Raw genomic sequence first — 17,609 nt, forward strand, 5'->3', positions numbered from 1 at the left:
TCATTAGCTTTCATCAAATTTTATTGTCAAATTTTGCTTACCTAGATGACACATGGTAATGTGGTCCACATGGAAATTCATAGGGTAAATATTACGAAAAATTCTAAATCGGTATACTTATGACAAATTTAACAGTACTACTATAATAAATTTAATGATACACCTGTAAAAATTTTGACATTTTTCATGACATTAACCCTATAGATATCCATGTGGACTTACCACGTCAATACTAGTGGATCTATCCAATGAAGGTGGATCTTTATTGCAAAGTGTTTTTGGCTCCTTCCTTGCTTAGCCAAGTGATCAACGCACTAGTTTATCACAACAACCATTTAATCTGCTAATGGGTGAATTGTTCCGGTGGTCTCCGGAGATCAAGAATGTGGGAAGTGCGTGATGAATTTATTTACATATACCACGCAGTCAATCATAGAAAATAAGCATAACTTACAATTTTTGCAATCCCTCAAATTTGATTAAACCACTACCGATATCATGTCTCTAATGACATGTATTAAGATATTACAGTTGATAAAAAATTGATCGCAACATACAAAGGCCGAAACATATTTAAAACCTAAAAAATGCGTCCTACCATTAAAGAGAGTCTTGACACCAATTTTGCCACCCCAATATGATGGTCAATTTTTGACTCTTTGGAACTAGTCACTTGTTCATCGTTGTGTTAGGAAGTTTGCGATTTTTTATTTTTTATTTTGATGATGCATTCCAAAACTATCGTAACTGTTCCATCCCAACATCAAATCAACTCAAGAGGAAATGATCACAAGTCAAATTTCAGTTAAACCTTCCAATAACCGAAAAAGGTCTCATGCCCCAAAACAATACCTAGAGGTTTTGGAATCAAATGAAACTTTCTAGACCCTATGTTATGGTTAATTATGATTTTTGAAAATGAACGACGCTCGTTTTGTAGACCCTAACATTATATCTTAATTTGGGTTGAAATTTTACATGATTTGTGATTTCACCTAACATTATTGGACTCGTTGGAAAGCTCTCAGCACAAGCATCCTAATGAAGCAAAATCCATGTTAATCGGGCATCAGACATTGGATGGAAGTGATACAAGCTCAGAAAAAAGCGAGCATCAACTCAAGGTGTTTGACTTTTTCGTGAGAGGGCTAATTACGCATATGAAAAGTCCTCCCTTCCTCATTTTCAGAGTCTCTTCCTTGCTCTTTTACTCTAATAATTCTCAGTGCTTTCTCATTGGAGAGCTCTCTATATTGTAATGGTAGCTTCCTAAATCCAACGTAACCTTAGACCCACATCTTCCTCCCTTTGGTAGCCCCTTTCTAAAGTTTCCATCTTTCTGGTTCGAGATCATGGTTGATATACTGAATCCCATCCCACAAATCCTCTTCCACCCTAAGTCCCCTTCCTTATCTTCCTTATCTCCATTTTAAACTCTATTCCCTTTCTACCTTTCGTCTTTTCTTTATAGTTCTGCAATTATCTTTGTCTACTTCAAGCCCATCATTATCCTTTCCCGATCATATGACTACTTTCTATTGTTGAACGCACTACAAGCCCACTTAATGGAGGAGTTTAACAATTCCGAAATTCTCCTTGCTACCCTTTGTAAGAGATTGGGAAGGTTGGGGTCAAAGAGGAAGATAACTGCTGTAGATGAGGAGAATTTTGCAAGAAAAAAGAGATAAAGGAATGCAAATTATCCTTAGTTGTCCAATTTCATCAAAACCCAAGGTATTTATATAAGTATTTCAAAACACAATGTGTAGGGTTTGGAAAATGGAGGATGTGAAAATATTTCTTATAGCTCCATGCACTATTGAATTTCAATTTTGGTCAGAAATGGATAAAGATAAGGTTATTGAACAGGACCCTTGGTGAGTCATTTGCTCTTACTAAAATTGTTAGAGCTTGACATACTCCTGCTTGTTATAACTTCAGCACTTGCGATTTTTGAGTTCATATAAAAGGTATGCCGATGGAATAAACCTTGGAGAGGGTGTTAGTGAAAGTAGCGAAAGAAACAGGTAGTGTTTTAGATCTTAAGATCGAAGTGAGAGGGTGTACGTCCTATAAAATAGGAAAGACGGGTTTTTTTTTGGATATCACAACTCCTCTGATATCAGGGTCTATTTTCAGTAATGAGGGAAAGAAGTTATGGCTGGATTTCATGTATGAAAGATTTTCACATAATTGTTATTCACGTGAGAGATTGGGACATTATGCACAACTTTGTGGGAAATTCCATTTACCATGGATAGGTTAAAAAAATATGAAGGAGTTGTCCTCCGGCTCGTGGTTAAAGACAAGAGCAAATGAACTCAGCCCCTACTAGGAGCTCTTTTATGATATCAAAAAAAAAAAAAAAAAAAAACGATTGAGAAGCTGATGGAAGAAGAGTTCATTATGGGACACAAGTGAACTCAGGGCAAATGGTGGTGTATAAGGGCAACCAACTACTTTAATGATGGGGAATAACAATAGGGCCACTGATAAAGAAAAGACGGTTATGATGGAGGACATAATCTGGGAAGAAACAAATAGGACAATGCTGGATCTTGAACCAGAAATGAGGGGTTGCAAAGGAGTCATTTTTGCATGCAACCAGCAGTGGTCCCCGGATGTCGAGAGCTTGGAAAAAAACAAAGGCCCGAAGACTTATGTAAGCAAGAAGCAGAAGAGGTGTTCACCATATGATTATAGTAGTCTAACAAGGAGGTGTTAGATGAGATGAGACTCAATTAATAGATTACCCCATCTAGATTTTGAAAGACGCTAAAAGATGGGCTTTGACGGCTAGCCCTAATAAGGGTAGAAGGATATCGGAAATGTCAGAACTTGTGTAAGGTCCTCACTTTAATATAAAAAAATTTCACCACTTCACTTAAGTGCGAAATCTAGAAAAAAAATCACTTTAGTGCCAATAGTGAGAAATTCTAGTCAAAATAGTTATGTGGCTTTTATAATTAAAAAATAAGCTGAGTTGGCATATTGGTTAAAAAAAAAAATCCAATCCAAAGGGATTTTGACCCTCTCTATAGTCTTACTCTCTCTTTCACTTTGTGTGCGCTTTTCGGCTCCATTTTCACTTTCCTTAAGATTGTCACTACATCTCTCTCTCTCTCTCTCATTCATTATGGGTTTGATTTACTTTTAGCTTTTTCTTCCTACTTCAATTATGCGACGTTTTAGGCATGTCACGCACTACATATGTCCTTTCCATTTATACTCATAACTATAATTATGGATGCGGAAGCACTGCAAAATACATCACAACATATCAGACAAGAAAGTCGCATGAGTTTGATCAATATGCTTCTTCTTTACACAAATAATAGCACCTGTTATCAAAATATATAGTCCTGGGAAAATGGTTGGTTCAACTAGCACCACTACTTTTGTACTAGTCCAAAAGTGAGCCACCGTCCAACTTAATGGTTGATGGTGTCAAGCATGAACTAGTCTCTTCTACTGTCGTGTCCAAAGGGGACCATCCTACACACTAAAAAATAAGGAGTGAGCCGAAAATCTAGGAAACCAAATCCCTAAGTCTAAAGCAGGATATCGTCTTAATGCCTAACTTAACAACAAATTAAACAACATGAGTTCGACACAATACAAAATAATCATGCATATACAAGTTCATGATATGCCAGTAACAAACCATTAACTACAATGCAAGTCCATCCACTCATAAACAATCATATGACATAAGATTTCATGATGCACTAGTATCATCTAGTGATTTGCACGGTATATATAGGCAAGTTCATACTTATCATAAATTTTACCTCTACACGCACACAAGTAAATTCATACATCTCATTGGAGTTCACCACCACACACACAAGTACAACCATACGTGTCATGCATTTCAGCATTATACACATAAGCAAATTCATACATGTCACCAGCTAGAACCTTCTCGATTCACGAAATCTCAACTAACAAGGCATCGTCACCATCATCTCCTATGGGACGGAATTGCACATACCCTTTGCCACACCTCAACCCATTCATCATGGGTGTCCTCTACATCAGCAAGGATAAACCACTATATATTTGCATGGTGATGGTCAACATATCATGGCTACAAGAGACATCTTATTTGATGACCATACATGCCATGTCATATCATGATCATAATAGCCATGTCATATCTTGACTATACAAGCCAAGTCACACTATGACCACGGGGGTCATATCATACCATAACTACAAGAGTCATGTTATAATAGGATTTCATATGATATGTCAACCTTGTAAAGAACCATCATAAATGGCAAAATATCTAGTTGACTTCAGAGTCTTATCTTCATACTCTTACAAGATAATTTGCTCGGAGGCAAATAGGCAATGACAAAAGTTTTAGGCTGCGTTTGGTTCGGCATTTGTAAGGGGCTTTGAGTCTAATGCAAATGCTGAAAGCCCAAAGCTACATGGGGAAATGCAATTGTGTTTGGTAAAAAAATTTTGCAAATGGATTTTGAGTTGAATGTGTGTTTGGGAAAAAAAACTTTTGCAATGGGTTTTCATGGGTAATATATATATATATATCTGTTTTTTTTTTTTTTAAAATTGAACTAAACCCTTCACCGGACCAGCGAAGGGCTACAACCGCCGGTGAGCCAGATCTGCGCCGGCGGCCGTCGGCCGAGGTTGCTTGAGGTCGGGCGACCTCCGGCGAGAGTTGCGCGACCCAACCGAGGGTCGTCGGAGGTTGCCCAACCTCGGGTGACCAAGGAGACCTTCGCTAGGGTCTCGCAAGGGTCACACGACTTTGGCCGCCGTCACGCGACCCTTGCGAGACCCAGGTGGCGGTCGCCTGGGTCGTGCGGCCCCTGGGTCGAGTGACCCTTGCCGAGGGTTGCCTGAGGTCAGGCAACCTTCGGTAGCCCTTGAGTAGGTCGCGCAACCCTCGCTAGAGGTCACCCGACCTTGAGTGACCTCAGTCGACAGCTGTCGGCACCAGATCTGGCTCATCGGTAGCCGTAGCCCTTCGCCGGTCTGGCAAAGGGCTACCTCCTTTTTCAATTTAAAAAAAAAAAAAAAGATAACCAGGGGCAAAATCGGAAATATGAAGAATTAGTGAGGGTAGTTTTGGAAGGGAAAAATAATTTCAGCATTTGGCGGAATGCTGAAAGTCGGCTTCAAAGTTGAACCAAACGGTCCAGCATTTCCCCAAAGGGCTTTCGGGCCCGAAAGCCTCTTGGAACCGTTGAACCAAATGTAGCCTTAATCACATAGCATTGTTCACAAGCAATTCATTACAACAAAACAATTACCACATTCATCATGATTTATCATCTCTCATGCACTTTAACACCATCCTTTTATTTCATCCCACATTCATCAACGATAAGAAATATATTATTCAAACAATCAAGCAAAGCAACCACATGTGATTGTACTCCCACTCAGAAAGTACAAACACTCATGTTCATAACATAAATCTATTCAAATTTAGAAGGTAAGCATTAGACTCGGAATGTACATTATTCGGGTTTAGAATGTAAACATACTTAGACTTAGAACATAGTCCTTTGATTGGAATATGCACATAAAATTGGAAAACGAATGAAGATCTTTCTTTCTTTCTTTCTTTAGAATTCTCCTTTTTGTAAGCTTGAAGACATAAGAAGGTCTTCTTATAGGCCAAAGGAAATTAATCTAACCAAAGTCAACTAGGGAAAGATATTATAGTTGAAATGAGAGATGGCTTCTTCTTGGCTAAGTAAAATGAACGAATCATCAAGGCATTACTGTGCTATGTTGTCATGATGATGTAATGCATGATATCATGGGTGGCCTAATTCAATGTTTCACACTTAAGAGCATGTAAGTTAAAAAGCTATAAGTGGTAAAATTATATGGCTTCACCCATTGATAAGGCCAAAGGAGATTAACTAAGTAATAATGACCTTGAGCTAAAATCATGAGGTCTAAAGGTAGACATGATGTGTATTCTAATGAATGAGCTTTAAGTGGACCTATGAGAATAGTTAGGGCACAAATGGCCCAATGAGAGTTTGCCACAAGAAGATATTTTGATGGAGATGAAGATGAGCTCCTCTTCTTTGGCCAAGTGTGTGCATGAAACACCAAATATTAATGACTATAGGCATGGGTCATCCAAGATGTTAATGAACTTTAATTAAAATACGTGATGCTATGCATGATGTAAAAAACCAACAATTAAATGTCTCAAACCAAAGCACATGTTTAAAAATTTGGGTAGAGAAAAGAGAAGTGACATGCTAATTGAATAGAAATAGAGATTTATGGAAACCAATGGGGTAAGTACACTATAAATGCTAAAAGTTGTGTACGGTGCTCACTTTAGTGCTAATTTTTTTTTTTCTGGATCACCTAAGTGATACTTTTAAAAAAAAAAAATGATCATTTAAGTGTCAACACTGGTCCGGATTGCCGGAAATTCAACATGGCTATATTTTATTAATTTCTCATTCCTACGTGGTCACCGACGTGCCTAGTCAGCATATAACCCTTAAACGATGTTGTTCAAAAGTTGTAAATAGTGATCATTTAAGTGCCAAATTTTATTAAAAGTGATCATTTAAGTACCAAATTTTATTGAAAGTGATCACTTCAATACCAGTCGTTGTTAAAAAAACAATCACTTCAGTGTCAAGCATGCCACGTGGAAATGCCACGTGGACTGGATTTTTTAAAATTTTTGCCAAGTTATATTATAATTTTAATTATAAATGACATGTAATCAGTTTGGTTGGAATTTCTCGCCGTTGACACTAAAGTGATCATTTTTCCTCCGATTTAGCACTTAAGTGAGCCAGCGAAACTTCTAGCACTAAAGTGAGCACTGTACACAACTTTTGGCACTTCTAGTATACTTATCCCACTCTCTTGCCTCATCAATCATCCCACTTTTGGACAAACCTGCCACCATCACTATCCGGGAAATTACATCCCTTCTTAGCATCTGATTGAAAAGCGTCTTTGCCTCCTCAATCCGCCCACGCTGTGCTAAGGCAGTGATAATTGTATTCCATGAAACCACGTTCCTCCTCGGCATGCTCTTGAACAACTTTTCACCGCATCAACTCGATCATTTTGTGCATACTTGTTGATCACGGGGTTCCACAAGACAGCATTTCTGTGGGGCATTTCGTCTAACAAAGTCTCCGCTTCACGTATTCTACGTAACTTCACATAACCACTGAGCATGGTAGTCCAAGTCACCACATTTTTCTTGGCATCTGCCTTATCAAACAGCTTGCGTGCCTCTTCGATCAACCCACACTTAATATAAGCAGATATCAGAGGGGTCCACGCTATCTCATCTCTCACATCCATTTCATCAAACACCTTGCATGCTTCCACAATCCTCCCTTCCTTACCGAGCTTTGTCATCGGCCAAGTAGACCAAGAAATGTTCAATTTCGCACCACTACTTGGCAAGCGAACTCTGAAACTGACAGAATTGCTTGTGGAGCGATAAATCCTAGAAATGCCCAGAAAGTGGTGATTCTCCTCACGGCCTTGGCCGAGCAGAGCGACGACCTCCACAACCCCAACATTCCAAGCCCTTCCAAGGTCACGGCAACAACTCGACCAACACCAAGGGTGGTCAAATTAACTCGCGAAAGCTCCAATGGAGCAATTGTAAGACTAAATATAAACTAAACCTAATGATCCCAATCTATCATTGTCAAACAAATACGTGCATGATTTGGGATCGATTTGTGGAAACGTAAATGATTGACATACCTCTAGCCATTGATGAAAATCTGCAAATATGGAAAATTCCGCAAACCTTGGACGAATTCATGGAGCATGATCGATCTGCGAACATGGAATCACTAGATCTATATGTCTTGTTCCACTAGCTAATACCCCTCAAACGTAATTGTGTGTTTTCTATAGTTATAGGGTTTGAACTAGACGACCTGACATTTTATTCCGTTTTATTCCTTTTCTTATGTTACCGATGTCTTTCATCAAGACCGTTATGGTAACATATTAACGGGCAAATATTACATAATAAACTTGGGTAATAAATTGAGCAATAAATCAAAATTAATTGGAAATACAATATTTGTATCATATTTAAAATAATAGAATATATTACAACATTCTCCAACTTGATTCCAATATTCCATCAAATGAAATATTAACCCAAACCCACATAAATTTTATGCTGAAATAAAACACATGAATTACAGTGATAAGTCCCCTAAGAGCGAGTATTATCTTCCCTGTATCACAATGCATTTCATCAACCCATATGTGATCAAATAACTTAACGAATAAACCTTATGTTTACCCTAGGTCAAATGTAATTGCTTTTCTCATAATAACTAAATGTATACAACTGCATTGAGAAAAACATTGCAAATGAATAAAAATCTCACAAAGGCTTTTATATAAAGAAAATTTACGTAATTGGACCAATGCCATAACGTGAATTTTATAATTCATTGGTGGCATGCCTTTAGTTAAAAAAAATCAACTATTATCAATCTAGTGCTTACGTTTTCTATGATCACTTTTCTCTCTTTAACATGTTTTCCTAATGACTAAATACTTGATGTCAATGTACTTGCTTCGACTACCACTTTTATGGTTTTTAGCCATGAAAACTATAGTTGAATTGTGCAAAATATTCTTACTGGATTAACAATGGAATTCACAACTCTAAGCTCTAATATGAAACTTTTCAACCACTTACCATGTGAGGTAACCTCAAAACAAGAAACGAAGTCTACCTCCATAGTAGAAGTGGCAACCAAGGTCTGTTTTGCACTCTTCCAAGATACAGCTCCATTAGCAAACATAAAAATATATCCCGATGTTGATTTATAGGAATCAACGCAGCCAGCAAAGTCTGAGTTCGAGTAACCAAATACCTCCAAGTTGTCAATCCATCCATACATAAAACATGTGTCCCTTTGTTCCTTGAAGGTACCTCATCACCTCATTTGCAGCTCTCTAATAGTCTGTACCTAGATTACTCTTGAACCTTCTCAACATTCCCATAGCAAAAGTAATATAAGGTCGAGTGCAAACTTAAACATACATCAAGTTTTTGATAGTGGAAGCATTTGCTCCCTTTCAAAGCGAAACATTTTCAAATATTTTCATAATGAAAGAACTCAAAGAGACAACTACAAGACTACAATTTTGCGAAATCGGCCAAAGTGTTATTTTTTTTTCCTTCAAACTTTAACTCTTCAAGGAAGGTACTTCATGAGAACATGGCAAGATCTTTGCTTGCTCCATAAAACATTGCAAGATCTTGCCCTGCTCCATCATGCATTGTGGGGGCTTGCGTTGATGTTCCTTCGACAAGGGAGTTGGTTTTCTTTGTGCCCTATCAATGGAGGAATGGGACGTTGAAGTTGCTTAATCGAATTTGCTAAGTCACATTGACGATAGCTTTTTCAAGTTTACAATCTCTTCCTTAATCTCACTTTTTGATATCCTCGTTAGACATTCGAAACCAAAAACCTAGCAGAACTTTTACATCCTTCTCAGATTATGCATCGAATTGGTTTTTATGTGTTGGTAGCTCCTTATTTTGCTAATTCTCTGTACTGAGTTAATCTTTTGTGCACATCAATGCCCACACCTGTTGTCACGCCCTAATCCTCCGAGCGCGTGTCCATCACTTGGTGGTCGATTAAATAGCGACATCCCAGGATACATTGCCGATCCATTCATTTTAATATGCATGCGGAAGCGAAATAAATACCCCTAACAACAAAAGCTTGAGATAGAAAAGTATGCAACGCTCACAACCAAAACAAGCCTTTTTATAAACACACAAGTTTATATACAATACAAGGCTGTCTACAAAAGATTGGCTCAACAAAAAGGGAAATTATCCTAAGACCAACTAGCTGGACACGTTTGCCGAGCCTTCAATCTCTACCTCCCCAAACTCCGGGGCTTTGGGTCATTCACGACTGCCATCTAAGGAGCTGAAAATGTTATCCCACAATGGGGTAAGACGACGTCTCAGCAAGTCCACCCCCTAAACTTCGACTAGGAATAAAATACGCCCTAAGGGCTGCCTAAGCACAAGCACAAGTAAGAGGACTTACCTTTGCCTCCGTTCCTTCCTACAAGTTAGTACAATTCAACCAGTCAACCAATCAATTCAACTCAAATCAAATCAAGTCATTGAACAATCAATCAAATCGATTCCATACCAACAAGACCTTCTCTCAGTCAACCCATTCAATACTACCTATCAAGTTTGATCACATCAAGAACTACTTACCCTAAGCTGAAGATAGATAGTATAGCTCGCTCACCAAAAGTTGACATATCAAGGCCCGTATGCTGATATAGTATATTGACAATGCTCACCATAAGTTGCTAAGATATACTACTCACCAAAAGCTGACATATCAAAACCCGCAGGCTGATATAGTATGACAATTTCACCACTTTTATCATACCCGATAAAAATAATCATGTGTGGGTACACGGTTGGTCTGACCCAAAATATAATATTTTCCTTTTTAAAAAATCCCACCATTTAATATAGCCCACTATAATATTTTTGGCGTTATAAACTGATGCCCGATGTTTTCCAATTAAATATTTAAAAATACTCAATTTTGGGATAAAATCCCAAAATTACAAATTTCAATCAATTAGCACAAAATAGCAGTCAATTATATAAACAACTACACAATTGCAATCGGCTCAAAATTCCGGTCACCGACTATCCCGGTATAATTTCAGAAAAAAAGAATTAATTAAATAATTACAAAAATTAATTAATAATTACCAATAAATGCAACTTAGGCCAGAAAAACTTAAATAAATACCAAAGAAGCCCGGAAAATTTTTGAACCTAACTAGATAAATACTATAGCTTATCTAATCTCTAATTACGCTACTCTAACCACCTAACATGCAATAACGATTAATTAAATTGCTATCCATTCTAACTAAGCACTTAATCGATACTTAAGCTAAACTAATCAACCCTTAAGCATAATTAACTCCCTAAGCGGAGATTAGTGAGTAAACTCACTGGTTTTGAAATCCGATGAGTCCACAACGATAGGGATGCGAAGGCGAGAAACAAAGTCCAAAGCAGGGGCACCAAATAAGGTCGGGACGGGCCTGAAAACGGGCCTTGAGGTCCACGAACCCTTGCTGGCTTTGGTTCCTGATCTAGGGCTGGAGGAGCTGCAACGAGCGGCTGGCTCGGGCATGGCTTGGGACTAGTGTCGGTGGCCACAAGTGGTGGTGCGAGCCGTGATCGAAACGGCTAGGAATAGGGCTGAGCTACGGTTGCTAGGCTTGCTGGAAGACGCAAGGGCTGCTTCGGTGACTGTTGGGGGGTTGACTCGATGAAGCTAGAACTTGCATGGGCTGCAGTAAGACTGTCTCGGGGAAAGACTTGCGAATGTGAAGCTATGGCAGAGAAGAATCGGTTGTTGTTGGGGGAGTTTGATCCACTAGAGTTGACTGGCTTAGTAAGTGGAGGGCCAGTGGTTGATTCAGTGGCAGAGGGAGGTGATTCGCTGGTGGAGTCAACTTCATGAGGGGCTGACTTTGTGAGGAAGACACGAGCAGAAGTGGAGATGTGTGGCAGCTGCAGGGGTGCTTCGGTGAGGGCTAGGGTAGAGGAAAGGAAGCTAGCATGCGGCTAAGGCAAAGGAGTAGCTGGAGTCTTCAAGAAACTTACTGGCGTTGACTCAGTGGGCGTTGTTGACGTGAAGAGGGACAGGTGATGGTGGAGATGGCAGCAAGAGAGAGAGAGAGAGAGAGAGAGAGAGAGAGAGAGAGAGAGAGAGAGAGAGAATGGAGGGATTCAATCGTGTGGCAGCGGATGAACGATCATGCAGAAGGAAAAACGAAAGTGGAGAAGTTGGAGTCGTGAAGGAGGACAAGTTGATGGAGCTAGCGTGTGCAAGAGAGAGAGACCGAAGGAGGGGGAATGGATAAGGGAGAGGGGAGAGAGGGAAGGGATAAGGGAACGTGCAAAATAAAGAAAGACGGGGCGGGGGGGGAGAGTGAGAAACGTGCGTGAGAGGGAGTCTAGTGGGGAAGGAAAAGTAATCAAACACAATTATCCTTGGACACTTGAGTGTTTAATCATGCTCAACTTTAGCTTATGTTCAACCAACAAAATCAATTAGTCATCCAAGGCCAATTTCAACACCAACTTACCCTAAATGAAGTCCAAAAGAAGATCAAAATATGACAGCCCCTCTAGCCTACGAATTTCATCCAATTGGACTTCCATTCTTCGTTAATTTCTCCTATTTGATGTCCAAATTTTGCTGAGGAAGAAGTCTACACGATATCTACAATTTCCTTTCACCAAATAGCTCACTTTGGAGGCTACAAATCCCTTCAATTTGGCCTCTCCAAATTTCCGTTCTTTTTCGAATCATCCGAATTGATTTTCCGTAAAAATCTCGAACTCGCCGAAAATTCCTCAAAAGATGAGCCGGCGTTCTTAAAAAAAATCGTCACATGACAGGACTTTCAATTTATGAAATCGGGTTCAAATTCATGGTTAATTTCAATTTGACGCGATTTTAGCGTGACCTAGCCCACCGGGTAGCTTTCGGAAATTTTTGGTGCAATTAATCCGTGATCGGTTTATTTTGAGTCATAATGTCCATCTTCGATCTATTGTCGACTCTCGGTTGTCATTAAAATTTCAAGATTTCAAATACGGACACAGGATACTAAAACAACATAAAAGTTAGTTTAAGGCTGATCGACGAGAATTTTGCGATCTGGTGGAATCACCTACACTATGATCACCTATCTCAGTTGAATCAACCTACTTCTGGTCTCTGATAGATTTTCAATTGTGCCATAATGATCACCTATCTTAGTTGAATCGACGAGAATTTTGCGATTTGGTGGAATTACCTACACTATGATCACCTATCTCAGTCGAATTCTCAAGTATATTGCGTTAAAATCCCTAAGCAGCTTCACCAGATACGCTAGTTATCTTACGGGCGGCCAACTTTGAGAAAAGAATTATAGGCACGTCGATGAAAAACCCAACTTATTCAATAAAAAACAGAACCCGAAAATCAGGATGTCACACATGTTCAACACCGATTCGACCACATTCCCAAAACGATCGATTGCCCATAGACACAAAAACCATCGACCACTTGAGCTCGGCTCAAGCTCTAACCTTTCCACCTGTAAAAACAAAAACCAGAAAAAAAAAAAAAAAACAAAGAAAACCTAGGTAAAGATACCAACAAACAAAGAGAGAGAGAGAGAGAGAGAGAGAGAGAGAGAGAGAGAGAGAGAGAGAGCTTATGAAGAAAAGGTCAAGGAGGACTTGATCGGGGAGCAGGGATAGATTAGAGAAGTGGTCGAGGTTAAGGACTACTAACAGTGGAACAACAGCAGCATCACAATGGCGGCCCCCCGGTAGCTCGTCATTGGGATGCAGCACGCGTGATGACGAGAGTCGGCATCATCGTCAAACAAGGCAGTGGCAGCGTCGAGGGCCACGTCGAGGGTGGCGAGTAGTGTGGGGTCGTCAGTGACTTGGGGTTGGAGTGTTGTAGAGCGATGTAAAGGAAATAGAAAGAAGGGAAAGTGAAGAAGAGAAGAAAAATTAGGTTTCTATAAAGGGTAATCCTGGTCCCGGCTTCGGTTCCAATTCCGGTTCCAATTTTGGTTGGAACCAGAAACTGAACTGAGAACTGTCGGTTCCGAAAAAAAGGAATCAAGAATCAAAACCAACCTCTCAAGAATCGAGAACTGAATTGGACCCTCCAGTTCGGTTCTCCGGTTCTCGGTTCTACCTAGGAACCATGCTCACCCCTAGTAAGAATGCATTTGACAGTATCATACGAGAGTTTTTCACGAACAATGGCTTTAGTAACGAGTAATGTTTTTTGGAAGATTTTGCTGAGAACCTCCTTTTATATGGAGAATCATCAAAGTAAGTGAAAATCATTTCCTCATCTCACTTCTTCTCAAATCTTTTACTCCCACTTCATCTAGGGCTGGGGTTAGGGTTAAGGCTTGAGTTGGAGGAGAACTAAGCTTGATGATAAAAGAAGGCCAAACTAAGAAAAGAAAGAGTGCTTCATTTTCGGGTCACGAAGAGAAGGAAAGACAAATTGTGAAAAGGGATGAACATAAAGAAAAAGAAAAAAGAGGTGTAGCTTGAGTTTTTTTGAGACACTAGGAGACGAAAGGAAATGACAATCACGATATTATCATGTGCCCTAAGTGTGTTACGCACGTGTCGTGCTAGCATCGTGCACTTGCCGTGCTAGTATTGTGAATATTATGTGCATATTCCAACCTCAACATAAAAAGCCTAAATTTTGATTAAAAAAACATCACAACTCCAATTGTCATAAGTGCTAATAAGTCATAAAGCATTTTTGACTAAGCAGGAAATAAAGCATTTTCAACTTGATTCTTATTATTTTTATCTTTTAATCAAATTTAAAATCTCTTATCAAATTTTTAGGGATTTTATCAATTTTTTAATAATTTTTTATGATTTTTGAAAGCTTTAAAAAAAATTATGAATTTTTAATTTCTTTTAATGATTTTTATTAATATTATATTCGAGGAACGAGCTCGGACGGTGTTGCAGGACATGTTGGTGATTAGGACTGTCAACGGGGTTGGGTCAGGTCGGGTTTTGACATTATCCGACCCGACCCGAAAAGTATAATACTCGAAGGTGATAGCTACTGAGAGTTTTTATTGATTCTATTCAATGAAGGGGAAGAAGGAGATGAGCACAACAAAAGAGGGGGAGATGAAGAAGGAGGAGGCCTTCAATTATACCGAAAAGAAGGAGGAGGAGAAGAAGAAGAAGAAGAAAGTGAGAGCTACCGGGAGTTCTTACTCATTCTATTTAATGAAGGAGAAGAAGAAGACGAGCACGGCAAAAGTGGGGGGGGAAGAAGAAGAGGAGGAGGGAATCTTACTTGAAATAGTGGAACTATCTACTGAAATAGAAGAAGATGCAGTGACTCATGAACTAGGCAGGGTATCCTTGCTTGTTACTATTTGTTATTTCTACTAAAGTTCCCAAAATATATATATTTTACGTCTCTTTTTCCCCCCTGTTTTGATGCTATGATTCTCTCTTTGGTTGGACAACGGAATTGCTTCTTGTCAATTATACTTGGGCTCTTCAAACAGTTTCTCTTGCAACTTTATGCAATTGATTGACTTACATGAGGTGCCAATTGACTTTGCAGGATTAGAAAACATTGAGATTGAAGTCAACGATAACTTTGGACTTTTAGCAGGCGTTGGACTTATAAGTGTGTTATGCAGATGTCATGCTAGTATCATGCATGTGCCGTGCCAATATCGTGCGTATTATGTGCATATTCCAACTAGGGGTGAGCGCAGTTCCCCATTCTAAAGAGGGATGTGGCATCCCAAAATTCAAAGCTAAGCCATAAAGTGTGTTAAAGTCTTTAATTAGGTGATAGAATTTCCATGGCTTATGTTTTAGTCATTAGTCTTTTAATTGGATGATTTGTGCTTATGGTTGTGAAAATTCAAATTCGATAGATTAATAATTTATGCTTGGCCATGTGCTTTAAAAATTAAATTTCAATAAATAAAATGCCCCAAGACTTTGGCCAAGATAGAATTTGAATTTGGAAATAATTATAGAAAGGAATTCAAAAAAAAAAGAAGGCAAAAAGGGGGTTAATTTTCGAATGGGCCTTAAACCCATTTGCCCTGAGCTTGATGGGCCAAGCTAGCCAGCCCAATAGAGGCCCAAGAGAGGAGTAGTCGCCGGCCATAGATGGCCCAAGCCCAAGAAGCCCAAATTCAAAATTCAATTGGACAAGTGGCACAAGGCCCTCATGCATTGGTCCAATTAAGTGGCATGTAATCATTAGCAATGATGGGCTCTAGGGGGTATAAGAGGAGAGGAGAGAGAGAAGGTGGCCGGATTTCTTTTGGCCGAGAGAGAGGGTGCGAGAGAGAGAGAGAGATCTCGAGAGAAAGAGGGAGAGGCCGAGAGAGAGAGGAAGGAGGGAGTCACCGCCGCCGCCGTGTCCGTCCGCCGTATGCCGTCGTTTGTTCATCCTAGAGGCAAGTGGAGTCCGCTAACTTCTCTTGCATGCTTGTATATTGTTTGTTTGTTAGATTTTGGGTGTTTTAAGTGAGAAAAACCGAGGTAAGGTTGGCTTGTTCTTAAGTCGTGTGACTGTTCTTGCTCGGGTTGTGTGAGTCCGTAACTTGTTTGAGCTTGCATGTGTAATTGGAGTCCGCTTTTGGCTTCGATGTCTTCATGAAAGTTGTAGCTAACATCTTGTACTATAACATACTGAAATTTAGTGAAAAATTATGGAGATTTGAGGGGTTAAAGTATTGTTATACGGAGACCTTAGATCTGGAGAGTTTTTACTGACCTCTTGCTGGATTCATGGTTGCATGTTGGTTTTTGTTGAGAATCTCACTTCGATTTCTTCATGAAAGTTGTAGGAGACATCTTAAAATACAAAATATTCAAATTTGAAGTGAAATGAACAAGTATAGCCTAGTGAATCGACTAGATCTTGAAGAAAATGATTCTGGTGGTGTATTTTGAGATACCCGAGACTTCAAGGACCTAAATGATGACTCTACTCTGGTTATTTGACTTAGATCTCTTCATGAAACTTGTAGAGGATACCTTGATGTATAACATATCTAAATTTCAGAGGAAACGAAAGATAATAGCTAGGTGAAATCTCAATATTTCGGAGATGTGTTTACTGGACGATGCGGTAATGGATCCAGAAGCTTCGTGAGGTTATATAAAATAATCTAAAAATAATCTGGCTTGGAGTTCTTCATGAAAGTTGTGCGAAAATGTCTTGGCTATTACTCTGCAAAATTTCATAATTTTTAGAGGCCATATGGATATTTTAATCGAGTTTACTCAGAAACTGTGTATTCTGGTCATTATCCGAATATTATGTGCTATTTTGTGGAAATTGTGAAATTGTGTGAAATTCAAGTTGGCCATGAATTTTGCATGAAATTGCCATTCTATTGGTTTGTTTGATGATTGCTTGAATTTTGTGATTTTGGGAAATTATAGATATTGAATTTAATATTTATTTATGAAAATAAATAAATATGATAATAAAATTAAATAATAATAATAATATAATAAAAGGGATTATTTTATTGGCCATAAATTCCATTGGATAATTATGCATTGTTATATGTATGATAAGACATTGGTGTATGTATGACCATGAATTGTGATGCATGTGTGAATCATATGCCATGTTAAAATGAGATCAAAATGATGATAAATGTGGATAATGATAAGTGAGTAAGTGGTTGTGGTGGAGGATGAGGCCGGAATGTACAGAGATGCATTGCCGGAATTCCCTAGGAGATTCAGGATGCCTAGAATGTGGGGGGCCGGAAGCCTTGTCAGAGGTCTTTGCCCGAAAGGAATGCCTCGCGATGCCAGGATTGGGGTGCGAGATGCCTGGCTAGAAGGGTAAAGGCTGGAAACCCTGTCGGAGGTTTCTGCCCGAAGGGAATGCCTCGTGATGCTAGTTGAGATGCGAGATGCCCGGAATGTGGGGGGCCGGAAGCCCGGTGGCCATGGGATGGCTGAAATGCTA

Source organism: Eucalyptus grandis, chromosome 9 (assembly GCF_016545825.1).
Source record: "Eucalyptus grandis isolate ANBG69807.140 chromosome 9, ASM1654582v1, whole genome shotgun sequence".
In the NCBI taxonomy this organism is placed as follows: Eukaryota; Viridiplantae; Streptophyta; class Magnoliopsida; order Myrtales; family Myrtaceae; genus Eucalyptus; species Eucalyptus grandis.